Below are 21,625 nucleotides of genomic sequence, written 5' to 3'. Positions count from 1 at the left end.
AATAGCAAGTAGGAGCGAGTGGGACTGCGGTGATGTCAGTCAAATGTAATTTATTGAGGTGTTAAATTGTAATAAAATCATGGCAGTAAAATGATGAGATTCTCTCACTAGTTTTGTACCACCTATAACCCCTGCCACACTGTCTAATAAATGGTTGCGATAAAGTATTCAAATTTTGAAACTTCCTGGCAGATTAAAACTGTGTGCCCGACCGAGACTCGAAATCGGGCACACAGTTTTAATCTGCCAGGAAGTTTCATATCAGCGCACACTCCGCTGCAGAGTGAAAATCTCATTCTGTATGCATATTTTATCCATAGTTATGCTATTCCATGCTGAATAACGACGGCTGTGAGGATATGTGAGAGTCTCGTCATTTAATTAGTGACGTGCATGAATGGATTGACGAGATCCTCGCTTGCTATCCACTATCTAGCGGGACCACTGCCAAAGGAACAGACTGGAAAACGTTAGTGAAGAAAGAATACCCTGTTGAGCTTGACTCGAAGTATACACTTGGCAACGGCCTTGCCGCAGTGGATACACCGGTTCCCGTGAGATCACCGAAGTTAAGCGCTGTCGGGCGTGGCCGGCACTTGGATGGGTGACCATCAAGGCCGCCATGCGCTGTTGCCATTTTTCGGGGTACACTCAGCCTTGTGATGCCAATTGAGGAGCTACTCGACCGAATAGTAGCGGCTCCAGTCAAAGAAAACCATCTTAACGACCGGGAGAGCGGTGTGCTGACCACACGCCCCTCCTATCCGCATCCTCACCTGATGATGACACGGCTACTGAAAGCACACGACATGCTGGTATCTGTGCTGCCGAATCGGTGGTCACCTGCAGTCGCCTGTGATTGCAGTTAATTTTTGAAGACCTCCCCTTCATTAGCTAAGGAAAATGATTATTTGCATTGTAGAAGACAGCAAATGTGTAAATGTGAGACGTATTTACACTAGTAGTGCAGAATCCGTTTCGTGGCGTATCACGGCAGTTGTGTATCCTGTAATTCTCATACGTGCTTGTTGAACGCCATAGGTTGCATTTCAGGCAGCATAAGAGTGTGAATTAGTTGCAAGGCTGTAGATAAGGTAGGAATAATTTTGTTTACTAGTGTTTTTTTTGTGTAATTTGCATTTGCTTAGGTATAAGGTACTTCGTGTAGTAGTGTAATTCATCAACTAGGACGTGTGCGGTTCATTAGATGACGTAACAAACGACAAAATGTGGCGCAGTGATTCATTCGACGTAGTGTGTACTAGTGTGTGGGTGTGCGTGCGGCTGCGTATCTAACGGAATGCGGTGCTCTGGCGCCTCCAGCAAGGACGCCCGGCATCAGGCGGCTGTGCGCTCCTTCGCACGCTTAGTTATGTTTTGTTTTTGTCTGCGATGGCGTGGCCTGTTATTTGTCACTATGTGGGTGAATGACTTTACTACACTAGTGTTTGACTATGCCGAACTATTGAAGTTGCGATACTCAATACTTTAACTACAATTCTGATTCCATTCTTCTTAAAGTAGTGCTCTCTATCGGACGGTTCCGAGCCCAGCTCCCTTCCGTACACAGCCAGGTTGGATACAGAAATGCACATCGTAGTGGCCGGCTACATTAAGTTATGTATATCCGCCAATTCCTGGATGTGTATGGCGAAGGAGTACGCCCGAAGACGCCCAAGAGCGGCACTACTTCCTTTAACTTGCAACCGCGAATACCAATAGTCTCTTTAACGGTGGAACACAAAAACTTTTAATCCCTGTTTTCCAAGATAGCGGAAAAATATTACTGGGCGCTATACGAACTGAGCTGCATTACATTAGAAATGATTGTGTCCTCTACCAATTACGTAGTAGTGCCAGTATCTTTCTATGTGAACTTCGACTAAATAAGTTACTTTTTCATCGCATAGTGCTGAAGAATTTACATTGAATATTCACTTGGTTTGTAACCTGGGAAAAGTTTTCACTAGCGTCTTCTAGGCAATCAATAGAAGTTCCTCTTAAAAGATAGCAATTTGTGTTGTGTACATCGGCAGACGTTATGAAAAGGTGTACTTTATTTGAGCATTAGGCAAAATGATTTGTGGTTAATAGCTATTGCAGTGATATTCAAAAGGGAACTTACCAGTACTGTCGTATGGAGGATGAATGGCATAAATACTACAAGTGAAGTTCCCATAACCAGGTACCATAACACAGATCACTCCTCTTCACAGAACACTTAACCTTTCAACGTTCTTTGTCATACTCTCTAGCATTTCAGTGTAGGCACATGACGCGCTAAAACTTCGGTGCAGCTACCAGCTCTCTTTCATTACAGTGGCACTAGTAGGTGTATTTTGTTACTGATAGTCATACGTACTTTGCATAGGTATGCTGTGTAGATGGACAGTGCAACGTGTGAAAAGAAATACCATTAAAATTGCTGTGTCCTTCCAGGCTGAATGTTAGGTTTGTATGTACTGTGTAATTATTTCTTTCGATAATAAATGATTCCAAAACCTCACTGTTCTCGTCCTGTTACCTTATTGATACATAGATTAAACTCTGGGGTAATCTCCATAGTTCCGGCGTGGATATGTACTCTCTGGGTGGGAAACAGAGAGAGAGAGAGATGTGGTGTGATATTTACGACGAGGCAGATGGAGCTAGTATGGGAGTGACCCAGCGATTACAAGCATTGGGTCTGATGTCCTCTAGTGTGATATACAGGAACTGCAGAAAATGTGGACAGTTGTAATCGTTCCGTTATCTTAAGCTCTGGACAATTTAATTACATGGAAGATACAAACAGTGGCTATAACTGATCTAATATCCCAGGTTTGAGTTTTAAACTCGTGTTAGTGTAGGATCATGATAGTCTCACATTATTTGTCAATTACTTTTTCCATTCAGGAAGTGGTTAGGAGTCCTTGCGACAACTTATCGTACTATTTGAGCAGATATCTCCTCATCGAATATAATTATACCGCCGTTCCAACCCATATTTCCAGCACCTTGCTTGCTCGCTACTTACTCTACACTTTGCAGTTACATATCAGTAAGCTACACTTAAGGCTGCAGCAGCGCATGCAACTGAACAAGCATTACATGAAGCTTCAAATGAATATGAGTTAACAGCTACGCTTTATTCACTACAAAGCAAGATACAAACTTAGTCTCTTGACCTCAATGCATAAGGATGCTTATTTCTTAAGGAATATCTAGGTCTGGCAGGTGAAGGTTTTACCTTCCTTTTCTTTACTTTAGTCACTGTAGGTCCTGGCATAGTTGATACACTACTAGGCGATGGATCTGGCAAAACTGTCGGAATGGAAGGAGCTTTTCCATAAAAGGGTTTCAGACGATCAAAATGTACTATCACTAACCGATCTGGCAACTTGATTTCAGCATTTACTGGAGAGGTTAACCGAATGATAGGGTGTCGTCCCTCACATTGAGGTGCAAACTTCTTTGTTCTAACTCGTCTTACTATTGGGTTACGCAACAAGATTAAATCTCCAGGCTTGTAAAGGGGCATTACTGCATTCTTATTGCTCCGCTGTAATTGTTTTTTGGTGGCTTTGGAATTATTGGTTTGAACTTGTTTCCAAATTGACTTGAAACGGTAAGCTAACCTCTTGACTTCAGTTATGTCCACACCTGGGGGCAATGTATCCAATTCAAAAGGTGAGTTCATACGTTTGCCAAAAACCATCTCATAAGGACTATAGCCTGTTGACTCATGGACACGGCTATTATAGGCTGAAGTGATTATATTGATATAACGGTCCCAATCTGAATGCGTTCTGCTTACATAGTAACTTAACATTTTCTTAATTGTCCTTTGGACACGTTCCTGGCGGCCATTTGCCTTTGGATGAAAGGGGGTGGTTCTCCACTTTTTGATTCCTAGAAGCTTGCACACTTGAACGAATAAAGCCGACATAAAGTTCGTCCCTTGGTCTGTTAGAACAGCGTCAGGGCTGCCGAAAGGCAAAACTAAGTGATTGACAAATTCTCTAGCAACTGTCTCTGCTGTCATATCAGCGGGAGGTACCAAAACAAGGTATCGAGAAAAGTGGTCCATAATGAACAGGATATATTTATTGTTTTGATTGCTTTGTGGCAAAGGACCGACGATATCAAAAGCAATATTCTGAAATGTTCTCGTCGCCTCTGAAAGGCTTCTTAAAGGTATTTTGGTCCTAGGAGGGGGTGCTCTTTGAGCGCAAGGTAAACAATTTTGAATATACTTTTTAACACCTTTCTTTCTGTTTTTCCACCGATACCGTGCAGCTATCCTTGCATTTGTGCTCTTCGCCCATTATGGCATGCTTGAAAACTATCATGGCATTGAGCTATTATTCTGGACTGCAATTCCTTAGGAATTGCAACTCTATTACCACCCGGAGTCTTTCGGTATAAAATACCATCTTCAGTAATGAAATCTACACTGGTAACATACCTATGACATTCAACATCTCGGCTTTGCACCTCTTTCAGTTCCTCAATCAAAACATCAATTGTTTCAACTACCCTTACTTTACCACTCAGAGATTCAGCATTAGAATGCAGTCTACCACGTTTATGCTTAACCTCGTAGTCATATTCGGCAAGTTTTAAAGCCCGTCTAGTTAAACGACTGCTAGGATCTTTCAGATTGAACATCCAAGTTAATGCCGCGTGATCTGTTATTACGGTGAACTTTCTACCATACAAATAACATTTAATATAGTTTACCCCGAACATAAGTGCAAGCAATTCCTTTTCAGTAGTACTATAATTTATTTCAGCCTGATTCATCTGGCGGGAGGCATACCCAACAGGTCTTTCCTCTCCGTTATATTCTTGGCTAAGGACTTCACCCAGAGCAAAATCTGAGGCTTCTGTTGCAAGAATAAAAGGTTTTTCAAAATCTGGATAGACTAACAGAGGTGAGCTTGTTAGTACTTCTTTAATCTTCTTTACAGCTACGTCACATTTTTCTGACCACTCGGAAACTGCACCTTTTTTCAACAACTTGGTTAATGGCTTAGCTATGGTGGCATAATCTTTCACAAACCGGCGATAGTAATTATATAGGCCAAGCAGTAACTGTAACTCTTTTACATTGGTTGGGGTGGGAAAATCTCTCACAGCCTCAGTCAACCGAGGATCTGGTTTGACACCTTCAGCACTAATGACATGTCCCAAGTACTGGACTTGTGACTGTGCAAATGAACATTTTTCTATCTTCAGACTTAAGTGGACACTCTGCAAACGTGACAAAACACACCTCAACCTTTCTGCATGTTCTTCAATAGTTCTAGAAAATACAATGATATCGTCTAAATAAACTAAACATGTGGTGGGCTTTAAACCACGTAACAATAAATCAGCAAATCTTTGAAAGGTTGCAGGAGCATTCCTGAGACCAAATGGCTTGCGTAAAAACTCATACAAACCCGGAGGCACAATAAAGGCGGTTTTAGGTCTGTCCTTGGGAACTATAGGAATCTGATGATACTCTGATCGCATATCTAAAGTGGTGAAATACATGCAGTTTCCTAATTGATCTAGGGTTTCGTCAATACGAGTATCAGGTGTTGTAACTTTATTCACCGCCCTCATATCAACACAGAGCCTGTAAATCTTCTCGCCATTGATTAATTTCTTACAAACCAGAACGATTGGGGACGACCAGGGGCTGGCAGAGGGTTGAATAATCCCTGCTGCTAGCTGCTGTTGAACTGTGTCTTCCACTATTGGTTGTAAATGATAAGGGATCGTATAAGCCTTTTGAGATATAGGTCTAGCATCACCGGTGGGAATATCGTGCTGTATGAGGTCAGTAGCAGGCAAATATTGCCTTTCCTCAAACAACCACGCAAATTCTTCCAATACGGGCCATAGTAGCCTCTGCTCTGCTCTACTCAAATGCTCTAACTTTTCATTACATTGCTTTTGCAAAGAGGGTATCAGGGTACACACACTTCTAAAAGGGAACTGCTTCCTATTTTGACTCTTACCTTCATTTATCACTGAAAAATCATCATCTCCTATTTCCTGATCACTTGCTAAAACTGTTCCACATGGAATCTCTATCTTTCTCAAACCAAAATTATCGACACATACAGGTACACAAAACATCTTCCCTTTTCTCTCTACAGCACATAAACCTGTCTTCACATGAACTTGTAACCTGTCCAACACATCGTTTTGACGGAGCAGATCCACAAAAACGATTGAACTAGTAGGCAATGTAGCTTTGATATCAATCCATAGAAACTTGCCTGTCCCACTCTCAATGGTAACTGGGCGTAACGATTTAATGGGCCATGTATGCGGTTCTGTTGGATCCTGTGAGAGCGGCCGTCCCTCATAGTTTCCTTGCGCGCTTTCGGTCCGAACGCCGCCGAAAAGGTGAGTTTCCTCACCAAATCGGACGGTGTGCGTCCTATAATCGATTACCCCTTAGTACTCATTGAGGAAATCTTTGCCTAGAATGATATCGAAGTCCCTCCTACGTTTCCGTACAACCTCCATATTAAAACCATATGTTTTTTTACTTAACTGAAAAGTAACGAAAGATGATCCGGCAGGAATGATCAGTCCCTCACCCAATCCAGCAATGTGATAGCGGGGCGGTTTCTACCTCCGCTTATGGTGATAGGGGACAAACAGCACGCTAATTTGTGCTCCCGTATCTACTAACACTCTAATTGTTCTACCCCTGAGTTTACCCTCTAGCAAAACATTTGCCACCTCATCTTTCTGCTGTTTTCTATACAGCGGTTTCATTACTTTTATCGGGGGCGAGGGTCAGTGGCTGAGCCTGCCCCCTGACCATTTCCCTGTTGGTAACTACCCCGGTGCCTGTTTGTCTGTGGAACAATTTGCTGCCTTTGTCTGGTTACATTGTTGTGGGGGCATGTGGCATTAGTATGCCAGATCTTGTGGCATCTGCCACAACACGATGCACGTCAGCATGCGGCAGTACGATTAAACTTCCCGCAGCGCTGACATTTTGCACCATTAAGAAACACGCGCCGTGACTCGTTACTTCGCGATGGGTGAGTAACAAATCTGCCTGCTTCCTCACGCAGCAGCGCAATTCGCACAGCTTCGTGCAATGTAGTAGCGGAAGCCATTTTCACTTCCATCCCGGTTTGCGGGTTAATCCCTCGAATGAACACATCTATAGTCCTTGCTTCTGCTTCCTCTCTTAAAACTTCATTACGGGCCTGGCAGTTGCTAAGCACATAAGTGTGACACGATACCGTGCGGATTCGATCAGCAAATACTTCTAAATCTTCATTGGTTTTCTGTCATAAGGTAGACAGCAAATCTCGATAATAACTGACACCTCTCTTATCGGAATAGTGCTCTGCTAACCCTTTAGCCAAGGCTTCAAAAGTGATAGCATCTCGCAGAGCGTCGACTGATTCAACATATGTTCGAGCGTCTCCTGCTAGTTTCAGTTTCAGCACACTCAAAAGGAAACTATCAGGCCAGCCGCAAGTCCTACCTATATCTTTGACACACTGCAAAAATGTCGTTTTACCCGCGAAAGTCGGGATGAAATTTACGGCAGGGAAACTGCCAACAAGAGTAGACATAGGCGGAACTGTGCTAACTGCAGAGGGGCGACTAGCGCTTGCAGCTGCTTGTTCAATTGTAACTTTTTTGTTGCTTTCCACAGCAAGCGCATTGCACTGCTCATGCAGTTACATCTTTTGCACAGTTAACTGTCTTATCTGTTCTTCTAACATAGTGACAGGGTCTGCGCCAGGAATTTCGGCAGCAGCTCCTGCTTGCTCATTTGAACAGGTGTCAGGCATGTTTACAAAATGACTTCACAATCAACTCAAGGAATTGCTACAAAGATAGCGAGGCCAGGCTACTGCAATTCCTCACGACTCACACTACTTCATTATGCTGGAGGCGGCGACGTTCGCGGCGGCGGCGAAGGCGGCGTAGGCAGACGAAGCGGCAGCCGGGCGTTGACTGCCGGCTGCGCAGCGACGCTACAGCGGCGGTGAGAAGTGCTGCCCCGGCAGCATCTGATACAGTGGCATCCAGCTGACTGCGGCTCACCTGGCGGCGTGATGGTCAACGCGCGGCGATGTCGCTGGATCGCGTATGTTAAGGCTGAAATAAAATGGGCCACCAAGGCCGACGCGACGGCAACAAGGACAGCTGCATGTAATATTGTAGTGTCGTATCGGTGCATCCAGCACCACAAGAAGTTAATTCACTCCATGGCCCCCAGGTCAAAGAAAATGTCCCCGCATCTAGCCGTAATTTCAATACTTGTTAGACCGCATGGTGGGTCAGATCCCACTTCTCTGACACCAGTTGTGCATGTCAGGATGTGGCTGAGGTGGAAGTGGGGTCTAAAAAAGAGCAAGTGTTAATGTTTCAACTCCGGTCGGCAAACTGCCTCCCATTTATTGAGAAAACATTTATTGATGACCTAGCCGGGGTACATTATGTGAGTTTAGTGGCTCTAAGGCGCAAACAGATTGAGCCGGAGCTCGAAAAGTGCACGGAGGCAACCGGCCAATGCGTCTGACCTCGTCGGGGGCCTGTCAGTAAAAGAGGGCGATCCACACGCCTCGTTCGCGCAGCTCGGCGCGGTGGGCGCTCACACGTGATATCCTGGACCTTTCTGATTGGCTGCTGTAGGAGCTCTGCCTAGGCAAGCGACGCTTCCCTAAGTGTCACCCCGTCAGCAGAAAGGTTGTTTGTTCGTCGAGCACATGAACAAGCCGTGGGTTAGCGGCACATACTGGAAAAATCTGGTTTGTTGCCAACCCAGGCCTCGTGCACGGCTTTGTGAACATCCATTGCCATCCATAGCTCACGCATTTAAAAAAAATTCCCTTTTCTTTTATTGAAAATAAAGGACTCCCGTACTCAATCTGTGAGCACCTGTACACAAAGTAAATTGTGTGCTTGCTAGGAGACAGACTCTGTTAATCTTTGTTATTTTATGAAATCACAGAAACAATTCACTATGATAAGAATTAAAAATTTGCTACATACACAGATATACATATATTTTACATACACAGTGGAATACAAAAATGTGTCACAGCCCTTTAAACTGAGTTATTATGTAGATGTACAGCTGTGCTGATGAAATATTGCTTAAATGCTCCATGTATTCCATACGCTCCCCTTGAAGACCGATCACAACGCCTCGCCCCTTTGACACTGACGTGACAGAGACTGGCTCTCACTCACAACTTCCACATCAGCGACAGGACAGTGCAGTAGGCAAACACATTTTACGGCAGTATCGGCATGTTCAGGATATAGTTGGAGCTCTGTCTTTGGACATCTCCATTTGCTTACAAGGATACCAGGAGGGACATTCAATTGCACGTCTGCCTCTAGATAGGTCATAGTTGAAGATCTCCTTTCGGTGATCCATACCGTGTCCAGTGGGGTACAGTCTCATCAGTTATTCCTCCAGAGGGTATCCCTGATCACCCAGCAATGCATGAGGTGTACTGCTGGTTGGTAAACTGAATGAATTGCTTTCCAAGCGATGACAGGCGGCAATATCTAAAGGGACGGAACAGCCATTCTGTCTGCCGCATCCTCCTATGTACACGGTAATAAATCTGTGACTGGAGTCTACAGTACTTTGAAGGTGGGTAGAGAAGTACTTTTTGTAATGGAAATACGTAGATGCCGATTTGGAGGACTTCTTATGCGAATGTGTTTGCCATCATTGCTGACTATACGGTTGGGACACTTCCACAGACGCTCATAATCAGTCGCAATTTTGCGAAAATCTTCCGTGTTCGGAACAGGCATATGTTTCGTTTGCATCTCCACTCAGATAGCTTCACACGTTTCATAGATAACGCTGGCGATGGTGTTTCGTGCCATTGAGTGAGGATGCCAATAACCTGACGGCCGTCTCTGTAGAAATAAACCTGAAGCAATATGTTATTTATGTCACTGGGTGTCACTTGGTGAAAGTGCAGATGGGTTCAGAGGTGCGCTTACCGTGAATGTTATGACGGTAACGTGTGCCGCAAGCAGTTCTACAATGCTCCCATTGGCTATCTGACGCTTTGCCAACATCTACTCACAAACTCTGTAAGACCGCTAGGCGTTCGTAACCCATCTGCACTTTAGCTGTCTCTTTTATCTTCTGTTATCATTGTGCGAATATCCCTGCGAACGTTTCGATAGAAGTTGATTTATCGTGTGTGCATTTTTAGCTTCCTCAGTGAAACGAAAGTGGCAGAATTGAGGACTTTCATAACGACAGAAACTTCCAGAATTTAAAACTTTCATATCAACGGAAACTTCCGAAGGATAATCGGCCCAACAGGTTAGACATCATTGTACTTTGATTCTAAACCGAAGTATATTCACCAAATGCGCTTTTTACAACACGTTATACTTCAAGGCGTCTCGCTGGAAACTTTCAAAATACGATGCATCACATATAATGGTCGGCGGTAGAGATGTACAAGTTGTATCATACGATGATAGACACAACTTCAGGATTTATTTTGAGACCAACGTGACGACGAGGCCACCCACTCTAAGATGAAAGTATTACTACCGAAAAAACTACCAAACCTGGGAAAGAAAAGGTGTCAAAACGGGTCCAATTTACGATCCAGCAGAACTGGAGGAAACCAAGGAAGAATACACAGATGATATGAATTCCAAGAATCAAAAGTCCGGAGAGTGTGACGAAGACAATTTCTTTCTTATGAGGTTATTTCCACATTTATGTGTCACACCACAGCACCTCAACTTACATTACCTGAGGTCTTAGTGAAAATCTGACATTTCATCGTTCACCACACCCTACCACCGCCTCAAAAAGCCCGTCAACACTTGAGCCACATCCATATTTATCACGCTGAGGACAGCCAAAACACAGGAATAGTGGTTGCATTAAAACAAGCAGAAAATTCTGACTCACATGACGTCAGGCATTTCTTGGACGTGGCCCAATGAGGAACATCTAATTTTTACATTGAGAAATCGACTGTAAACTGTAACTACAATTAGATATTTTTAATAAAAATGTTTTTCCTTCTTTATAACTTTCAAAGCTGCGTCTTTGTTTCTGTGGTAACTCTGAATTATATGTTAACCACAGATGAATTAAAATTATTCGCTTACAATTAAAACGACTTAGATGAAATGCGAGCATATTCAGTGGAACAGTTGTGTCCTGCTCAGAATAGTATTTTACCAGGCTTGTATGAATTATATTTTATGTTACCTGGGGGCCTAGAAACATCGGAGAGGCTCTGTCCCCGCCGCAGCTGCAGTGGTCCACAATCCCACGACGACTACTGCAGTTCGCTTCACCCCTCCGCCGCCACACACCGAACCACTCTTTCAGGGTTATTGTGCGGTTCAGCCCCCGATGGACCCCCCACCCCCAGGGCACGTCTCACACCAGACGAGTGTAACCCCTATGTTTGAGTGGTAGAGTAATGGTGGTGTACCCATATGTGGAGAACTTGTTTGTGCAGCAGTCACCGACATAGTGTAGCTGAGGCGGAAAAAGGGGAACCAGCCCACGTTCGCCGAGGCAGATCGAAAACCGCCTAAAAACCATATACAGACTGGCCAGCTCACCGGACCTCGACAAGAGTCTGCTGGGCGGATTCGTGCCGAGGACCAGGCAGTCCTTCCCAATCCAGAAAGCTGTGTGTAAGACCGCACGGTTGAGTGGGCTGGCTTTACCAGGCTTAGTGCCCTACCCAGTAGTAATACAGAAGCTATACATAGCAATAGATATGAGCAACCTGAATTCTGTGAACTTGGTATTAAATAGTATGAGTAAAAGAAAATAAAGTTACTGTGTGGTTACGACTAGCCTCACTTCCGCTGAAATGCATTTATTTATTCCTTTATTGAATTTTGATTCCCCCTGAAGGGGGCAGGCTGGCAGCAGCTTAGCACGCCGCTCTTCAGCCTACAGAATTTTTAAAACATAAGAAGATAGGAAACAATAAAAGCAAACGATGAAATGGTGATGTAAAACGTGAAACAGCGGAAAATTGTGGAAAGTTTAAACATAAAAACAAATGGTGGGCGATGATAATAAAATACACAGGAAACAGACATGGAAAATAGTAGATAATTAAAAAACACGGTAACAGTCTGGATTCTGTACACAAGAGATATAAAAATCACACCCTGTGACAGTATGATGTCCGTTCGCAACACTTCAGAAAAGGCGCACAGCACTTAACAATCACTAGAAACACTGCAGTAAAAAGTCGGCACGAAGATGACACACCACAGGCAGGGGCTGATGGGGGGGGGGGGCGACCTGGACAGATGGGGAGGAAAAAAGAAAAAAGGGGGGAGGAGAGGAAAAAGGAGAGGCGAAGGGGGGGGGGGGGTGGAACTGATGGAGAGGACAGAAGGGGAGAGCAGGGCAGACGTGACAGGGAATGGAGAAGGGCAGAGGAAGGAAAAGCAGGACTCGGGGGAGAGAAGGGATGCAGAGAGAGAGTAGACAAGGAAAAAAACAGGATGCAAGGGGGAGGGGAAGAGGGAGCCTGGGATAAGGACAAAGGAAAGGAGAGGGTGTGAGGATCAGAGTTGATAGGAGGGATAAATGGAGGGAGAGAGGGCATCATCCAGGAGGTGGAGCTGATGGAAGCCACCTTGGGAAAGGAGATGAAGGGTGTAGAGATGGAGGGCAGGGGGAACACAACAGTGAAGACATGGCAGAGGGCAGGGATTGGAGAGGAGAGGAGCAATCATGGGATGAAGGGGATCAAGGCGGCAGGAGGTGTAGAGTATGCGGATATGTTCAAGGAATAGAAGCAGATGCAATCAGGTCGCAGAGTATCTGCGTGGGGGATGGGACGTGGATACAGAAGGCGAGGCGGAGTACATGGTGCTCAAGGATTTGGAGGGACTTGTAGAATGTGGCAGGGCGGATATCCATGTGCGACTGGCATAACAGAGTATGGGACAGATTAAGGATTTGTAGGGGTGGAGGATGGTAGAGGGGTTCAAACCCCATGTCCGGCCAGAGAGTAGTTTGAGGTGGTTGTGAGCTTTGGATTGGATAGAGTGGAGATGAGGGATCCAGGTGAGGTGCTGAAATGCATTTTGTGAAGTTGAACTACTTCTCAGTGTCGCCACCAATCACCTCTAGTCCGTAAAAGAACGTTTCTCTCTTCATTATATACTCGTGAAATTATTGTAGCGACTGAGGAAATAGCATATGCTATTTGTCACACTTATCCTGAGACAGATAAACACGCATTCGACCTCGTTACAACAGCAAAAGCTGCAACGCAATCCTAGCCTCTGGACACAGAAGCGTTGTGGGATCCACCCCCTCCCCAGCAACTGACGGAGGTCGGACGCGCTTTGACCGCGCTGTCTGCCGATGCGATCGTGCGTCTGGCGGCGCTGTGGACGCCACTGTGGACGCAGCCTGATCTCTGTCTGTCTCCGAATTGTGGCGAACACGCTGTAGTCGCACAGTGAAAAGAAGCGACTCGCCTTTCGATGAAAACCGCGTGAAAAGCAAAGTTCAGAACGAACCCATGCTGCAGCGAGCAGAGGACTGACTGCTGCGCTGCCATCTGTTGGCGGCTCCCAGCAACAGCTGCGTGGCTGTCGGTCGATAGCCTCAGACGGCGGCCGCTGGTTTTACTTCGCGATTCGAAGCTTTCTAGAGCTCTGAGTGGTATAAGACGCATCTCCTGAATTGCACATATCTAGATGGTTACTAGAGTGTCATAATCGAACATAAGTTTGAACTGCTTATGACGAGAGTGTTTGACACTTGTTTCATGTTTCTTATTGCAAATGGCATATATTTTCATTCATGATTGTTTGTAGGGAAAATCCCTCATCCGCCCTATCCTTTGTTACGCCCATCCGGCCTGCATCTCCGCCACCCCCCCTCCCTTTCCTTTTATAAATCCCTTCAAATCCTGGAACGCCATGCTCTCCGCCTCGCCTACCACATACGTCTCCACTTCCCCACGCGGATCCTGTACGATCTCATTCTGTTCCCCCACCTCCTCCTTTTCCTTGAAAGGATACAGATCCTGTACTCCTCCCGCAAACTCGATCCTCCTCACCCACTTGTCTCGCCCATCCTCTCCCGCCCCTGCCCGCTGCCGCACCTGCATTCCCACATCCCACCCGGTCTCCATCTCTCCACCCTCCTTACCCTCTCCCAAGGTGGCTTCCGCCAGCTCCCTCTCCCTGATGATGCCCTCCTCCCATCCATCTACCACTCCTACCAACTTTGATCCTCCCTCCCTCTCCTGTGTTTGCTCCTTTGGGCACCCTCCCTCCCTTCTCTTCCCTCCCTCCTCCATTTCTCCCCACTCCTCCCCCAGGCTTCCCCTCCATTGCCCCTCTCCTCCTCCCCCTATCTCCTCAGCCATTGGCGTCCTTGTTCTCCCCTCTCCCCCACCTCACCCTTATTTCCCTCTTGGGAGGTCCCCAGACTCGCACACGCTAAGTGGACATTCACGCGCCGGAGATCATCTCCATCGGTGTCTCGTGTGTGCTGTCGTGTTTAGTGTTCAGTGTTTCACCGTCACACTCCATCGTTCACCAGTGCCATCGTCTTCTTCAGTGTTTGTGCGTCATATCAACAGTTTGCAGTGTGGATTATCGTCGAGTGTGAACGGCTCCGTGTTTGTCTTTATGTGTCTACTGTTTTATTGCCCACCGTTCTGTAACTTATGTGTCTTTTCAGTGTTTCTTCTCTTTGTGTATCCTCTGGCTGAAGAGCGGCGTTGTATGCCGCTGCCAGCCTACCTGATATACGGGTATTAAAATCACAATAAAGAAAAAAAAAATGTTCGTAGGGCCTGGCCAGGCTCTACAATGTAGTCCTGTCCACCAGTTGCTACCCCGACCTGTGGAAAACCTTCCGTATCCTGATGTTCCTTAAACCTGGTAAACCGCTGTCCGCCGTCTCCTCCTACCGTCCCATCAGCCTTACCTCGGTCTTCAGGAAGGTCCTGGCATCTATCCTCACCCACCGCATCCACCAGCATCTCCACCAACACCGCCTCCTTCCCGTTACCCAGTGTGACTTTCAGCCATCCTTCTCTTCCGATGACCTTCTCCTCCACCTCGCTCATGTCCTTTCCGAACAGCTCAATTCCCGTCGCTCCGCAATCTTCCTCTCCCTGGACCTCGAACGTGCCTATGACCGCATGTGGCACTCCGGTCTCCTCTTCAAGCTCCAAACCTACGCCCTTCCCATTCACTACGTCCGTCTGATCGGCTCCTTTCTCTCCCACCGTCCTTCCTACATCACCATCCATAACACGGACTCCTACACCTTTTTTCCCTCGGCCGGTGTGCCCCAAGGCTCCGTCCTCTCCCCCCTTCTGTACCTTTTATATACGGCGGACATGCCGCCGCCGCCACCCCCCGTCCACCTTCTCCAGTTTGCCAATGACACCGCCTTCCTTGCCCTTGCCCCCACATTGCAGTGCTCCCAACACCTTCTCCAATCCCATCTTGACCGGTTCACCACCTGGTGCAACCAGTGGTTGCTCAAGGTCAATCGCTAAAAAACCCAGGCAATCATTGTAGGCAAAACCACCCCTTCCTTCCGCCTCCTTGATATCTATCTCACCATATATGACCGTTCTATCGCCCTCACTCCCACCCTTAAGTACCTTGGCGTCACTCTCGACCGTCGCCTGTCCTGGACCCCTCATCTCCAGACAATCTAAGCCAATACACGCTCCCGACTGAGGAGACACTCAAGCTCCTTTCCGGCCATACGTGGGGTCTGGATCCCTCCACTATGCTCCACACCTATAAATCCCTCATCCGCCCTGTCCTTTGTTACGCCCATCTAGCCTGGATCTCCGCCCCCCCTACATTTTATAAGTCCCTTCAGATCCTTGAACGCCATGCTCTCCGCCTCGCCTATCACATCTGTCTCCCCTCCTCCATGCGGATCCTGTACGACCTCATTCCGTTCCCCCACCTCCTCCTTTTCCTTGAAAGGATTCGGATCCTGTACACCTCTCGTAAACTCGATCCTCCCTACCTGCTTGTCTCATCCATCCTCTCCCAGCCCCGCCCACTGCCGTGTCTGTATTCCCAGTCCCACCCTGTCTCCATCTCTCCACCCTCCATACCCTCTTCCAAAGTGACTTGCGCCAGCTCCCCCTCCTTGATGATGTCCTCCTCCCCTCCATCTACCCCTCCTACCAACTTTGATCCTTCCTCCCTCTTCCTGTGTCTGCTCCTTTGGGCACCCTCCCTCCCTTCTCTCCCCCCTTCCCACCCTCCTCCATTCCTCCCCACTCCCGCCAGGCTTCCCCTCCAGCCCTTCCTCCGTTTTTCCTCCGTCTCCTCCGCCATTGGCACTCTTGCTCACCCCTCTCCCTTCCACTCCCCTTTCCTCCCCCTTGATAGGTCCCCGGACTCTTACACGATCTGTGGACTTTCGCGCACCGGAGATCATAGCCATCAGCTTCACGTGTGTGTGACGTCGTTTGTGTTTTTAGTGCCCGCCGTCACGCTTCTACGTTCACTTGTGCCGTCTGATTCATCAGTGTTATGTGCGCCGTGTCAACGTGTTTCCAGTGTCGTTATCGTCGAGTGTGAACGGCTCCGTGTTTTTTTTGTATCTGTGACTACAATTTTTTTGCCCGTCACTATGTTCATTCTGATTCCCCATTCTGTGTGCTGTTATTGTCAACACTATGGCTGAAGAGCGGCGTAGCATGCCGATGACAGACTACCTGATTGTTTAGGTATGAAAATAACAATAAACGAAAAATATTGTTCGTAGGGCGAGTGGAATATGGTATGAGGAGTCTGTTATTTTTGTTCGTGAACAAACTGACTGACTGACTGACTGACTGAGTGAGTGAGTGAGTGAGTGAAAGAAAGAGAGAGAGAGAGAGAGAGAGAGAGAGAGAGAGAGAGAGAGAGAGAGAGAGATTACTTAATACTAGAAGAAACGGTGTAATGGAACTCATCTTTAATATTTCATTCTTGCTGTCCCATTTTGTTTATTGACTACTTAAGATTTAGTGTCCACATGCTATGACATGTCTGACTAATTTATCAGAGAATTTTTCAGGAACGTTGCAAGGGGGAAACCGTAAGTTGTTTCTTGGAACGTTGCACAGCAGTCGCAAAAAGTTGCAGTGCTACTTTGCGGCCCATGGGATAAATTCAAAATATTAAATCAGAAGTTGCAAGAAAGACAGTTTCATTAAATCAAATATAGTTTTAGGAGTGTCCGGTATGGATCTCTGCTTGGAGATCGTCCCCATACTTAGATTTATTTAAGCAAATCAAGTTTCATGTAGCTTCCAAATTTTGGGAAACACATCACTGTTTAAAAAAATCACATACATACACGTCAGTGCCACAGTCGGCACCTTCCTTGTGGGCCAAAATTTCACAGGGCATACACTGCACACGTAGTTGGCCACTACAGTCTCCTGTTCACATCGCACCACGAGACAGGGAAGCAGTGGCTTCACTGAGACGCCAGCTAACACCAAACGCAGCTTTGGGATCCGACTCAACCATATCCTGTATCTGAATGATTTGACTCATGATTATCAGGAACTTTGGGGAACAGAAGAATTTTTTCTGGCAGGAATTACTGGAAATGTGTTTTCCTTACTTTTTATTTCTAGCCCTTGTCATTTTTTGTTTAGGCTTCAGAGTTGGCCATGTCTCCTGGTGAAGCAGTTACTTTAGGTTTCATTGATGCGGAAAGCCCGGAGGAACCAGCTTCTTTTATATCCTTAGCACACAGCAAAGTATTCTGGTAGGAATTATTTGAGGTGTCCTCAGCAAAATTCGTGGATTTCACATCTTCAGAAGAATCAGTGGCAGCTGTATCACTTGGAGAAAGCGTTCCGCCATTGTGCTGGAGACTTTTTTGCCCTAACCGCGGCCAGAGGAAGCGTAATCGGCTTCACCAAACCAGTCGATTGCTGGCGTAAATTCCTGTCACTCTGAAACCATTGGTGGCAGTTAATCCAGTTGCACACATGAGGTTAACCTTGCCAAATAGTTGTGAAATGTCATATGGCCCAACTGGTCTTTCATTGTGGTTCGTCTATCGTAGAATGTTATTCACTGTAGCAGCATTTCAATGGGGCCATAAATTTATTGTCCAAGGGCTGCATTTTAGGGGTTGTAATTATTCCGGGCAACATCAATAACGTCATTATATTTTGCGTTTTATGCCCTTCAAGAATTAGGAGGATAGGGTCTTCTGCTGTGGGCTTGCTCTTCTCAATAAAGTATTTGGATCAGTCTGTAAATAGGTTTCCTCATATTCATGAACACGGATGGTCTCTCCCAATGGGACTATCTTTCCCCTCGGGAAAACCATCACTGGTGGGATAAATGTTCCTTCGGTTCCCATTCAACACACAACAGTCGTTACTCACACACGGTCTCTCTCAGCAGCAGTTAAAGCTTCATCCTGCCATTTGCCACTTGCCTATAAGATCACTCACTCGAAGAACCTTGGTTTGCTTGGTGGATATGCCTGTTTCATCAACACTGAATGTAGGACCAGCTGGATACTTATATTCATCAAGCTCGGCCTCCAGAGTGTTAAAAATGTGTTTATAGCTTTCTTGGTGAAATCATTAGTACAAGCAAGTGAAGCTGCTGAAGGTTTTAAGATAGAGAGAACACGTTAGTGGCCTTTCATTTCTGTCCTGCAACTTAACTACTGAATGGATGAAAGATTCCATTTTTCTTGCATGTCCGGTAAACTAAACGTCACACATCACCTCTAGTAAGGTCATAGAATTTACATTCCGTTATAATTAAAAATTTAACGTCTTCCATATCAGCAGGCAACATTAGCTTCCTTCTGATTTTTCGACTAACTACTTCTTCAAAAGGCAAGTCAAGACGAAAAAATCTTTGTAGTGTCGCTCTTGGCACAAGAAACGATTTTGCTGCCTTTCTTAGACCCTTTCTTTTCTCTGGTAGTGCCTCCATAACTCTTACCATTTTCTGTTTATTCCAACTCCTTCTTTTTTGTTTTCACCTGCACTTTAACTCTTTAGACGGCATCTGCTACACAAAATTGAACAAAAGCTCTGTAGTGATTATAATTTGGGCAGTTTTTGTTTTGGGGTTCGTACTGCCAGGACAAGAGGGGCTCATAATAGCAGCACCCACATTTTTGTGTATGAAAACTTATCATCGTCTAAAGTTAATTATAAATTCCAGTACTAAAATTGGAACATAAAGTTTGATACAGGTGCAATACCAGGAGACTATCGTAATTAGACCTTTCATAACTATAGCACTTTTGTTACAAATGCCCACCTCACAAAGTGTTTGTCAGCAAAACTGTTGCATCAGGGTGTCCTACAGGTGAAATTGCGAGCTAGTACTAGTAACTGATGCATTTACCAACAGAATGAGCTGTGTTGTTATCAGGTATGTAGAGTGCCCAGATTACACGCACAGTTTAAATCGTTTTACGACATCGGTCCTCAGAACTGTCCGTCAGCGATAGTCTCTCAATATGGTACTGTAGTTGCTGGCGTCCGCATAAAACAGTTTCACCAACAGCGCACAGTCTCTCTTCTTGATAGCCACACGAGTCACGTTACGACTCGTCAAATTACAGTGTCATACTGTTGTAGAAACGGTGAACAGCTCAAGAATGACATTTTGTTTCTAAAAGTGGAACTACATTTTTCCATTGTAAACCGGTTCCACATTAAAGTATTAGCATGTATACCAATTTTCGGTTAGTGAAAACTGCATCAGAATCCCTGCAGCTGTTCCTGAGATCAGCCTTGTCATACACACGGAAAGACTACGGTAGGGACTTTAATTTGCAATACTCAGTTATGGGTAGATTCTGGTCAAGCTTCGTCGTTGTCTGGAGTTGCGGCAGCTGTTTAGTTTATCGCTTTTGCCGATAGACACCGCCTCCTCTGTAGCTGACCGTCTCATAGTTGCCATCATTGCCACAAGGTGTCACACAGAAAGCAATGTGAATTTGTAACAGACTAAAAATCGAGTACCATGTTGTAATGTTATATAAAGGAAGTGTAATTAGCTGATTCAATGCCTGCATAAATTAAATGCAAATTTCGCAGAATGTTACTACACAGGAAGCAAAACGCAATAGACATGAGTAGTGACACAGTTAACGCATCTTTGAGAGGTCGCAATAAGACTCAGTAGGTTCTGCATCAATGTTACTTATAATACGTCTTGATTGCAAAAATGTTTATTCACATGACCGATTTCGGTTCCTCTAGAGCCATGTTCAGATCTGCAATTTCGGTTATAGGAGTAATCCGTCCACTCACAACAACCTTCACATTTCGGTTACAGGAGTAATCCGTCCACTCACAGCGACCTTCACATGCTGAATGTGACGCAGCATGTGAAGGTTGCTGTGAGTGGACGGGTTACTCCTGTAACCGAAATTGCAGATCTGAACATGGATCTAGAGGAAATGGAACCGGTCATGTGAATAAATATTTTTGCAATCAAGACAGATTATAAGTAACATTTTGTGAGTGATTGCGGTATCCCATCAGACATTATGTCTATTTTTGCAAAGGTTCTGCATCAGCTACTCCTGATACAAGAAACCTGTGAGCATTTGTGATCCAGTAACATGTCTGCATATCTTTAGAGATAGCGTTTGGACACTGCACACAACAGGAATTGTCACAATGAAGCAAATTTTCTAAAAATGCAGCTGGTTATGTTCCTTATTTAAGAATCACCAACGTTAGGGAGGTTGAGGGACAGTAGTGATTCCTAAATGTAAGTCCGATTGTGAACGCGGATTTTTAATTTATAGTATATGTTATGTGACTAGACAACAATATGTAAAGGGTGTCCAAAGCTAAAGTTCGTCTTTGAAAACGCTGGAGTAAGAGAACGACTGCTCAAAATGGCATCAGATTTGAACAGCATATTACTGACCCCGGGGCAAACGCCATGGCAAAAAAAAAAAAAAAAAAAAAACTGACCGTCAGATGTCGCTGTAAGTCTCAGAATATGAACACCAATGGACGCGTGGCACACGGCTGTACCTGAGTTCGCTTCCGAGGCACCCGACATGACTATCGCCATCCCAAGGATAGTGCGCTGCTGGTGAAGTTCTTCTACAAAAATGGCGACTGCGCACCAGTAGACCCGCAGTAGTTCTGGACACTCAGGGGTGCGAAAGGAGGTGTTGGCTCGATGTCTGTTACTGGTCTCGAGAAAATAATTACCGCATTCAGAACGACAGGTTCTTTTGAACTACAGTGAGGTGTACAGAGGGAGCAAAACAGTTAATCCGTTGTCTGTTGAAGATGTGGCCATAGCATTACAGGAGGGGCCGAGTTGTGGTGTGCAAACATGCAGTGCACAGGTAATTGTCCGAACGTTGGACATGCCCGCAAGCACACAGCTCAAAATCCTGTAAAATCTACTGCATTTCTATCCACACAAAATCAGCCATGTTCAGGAAATGCTTCCTGCTGACCTGGCAGCAAGACAAACGTTCCGTCTGGGATTTCTTGCTCACTTGGAAGTGATCAATGAATGGCCTTTGAACACTCTGTGGACATACAGAGTCCATTTCCGTCTCCAACTACATGTCAATGCGCTGAATTACAGAATATGGGCAATGGAAATTACCCAC

At 45.5% G+C, this 21,625-nt stretch overlaps 1 pseudogene; it reads left to right on the top strand.

Annotated features, from left to right (window-relative positions):
• Positions 1–518: 518 nt before the first annotated feature.
• LOC126442764 (5S ribosomal RNA) lies at positions 519–636 on the top strand (annotated as a pseudogene).
• The last annotated feature ends 20,989 nt before the right edge of the window (positions 637–21,625 follow it).

This window comes from Schistocerca serialis, unplaced genomic scaffold, assembly GCF_023864345.2.
Source record: "Schistocerca serialis cubense isolate TAMUIC-IGC-003099 unplaced genomic scaffold, iqSchSeri2.2 HiC_scaffold_1402, whole genome shotgun sequence".
Classification (NCBI taxonomy): domain Eukaryota; kingdom Metazoa; phylum Arthropoda; class Insecta; order Orthoptera; family Acrididae; genus Schistocerca; species Schistocerca serialis.
The sequence above is the reverse complement of the archived record's forward strand: the minus strand, read 5'-3'. Positions and strand labels throughout refer to the sequence as shown.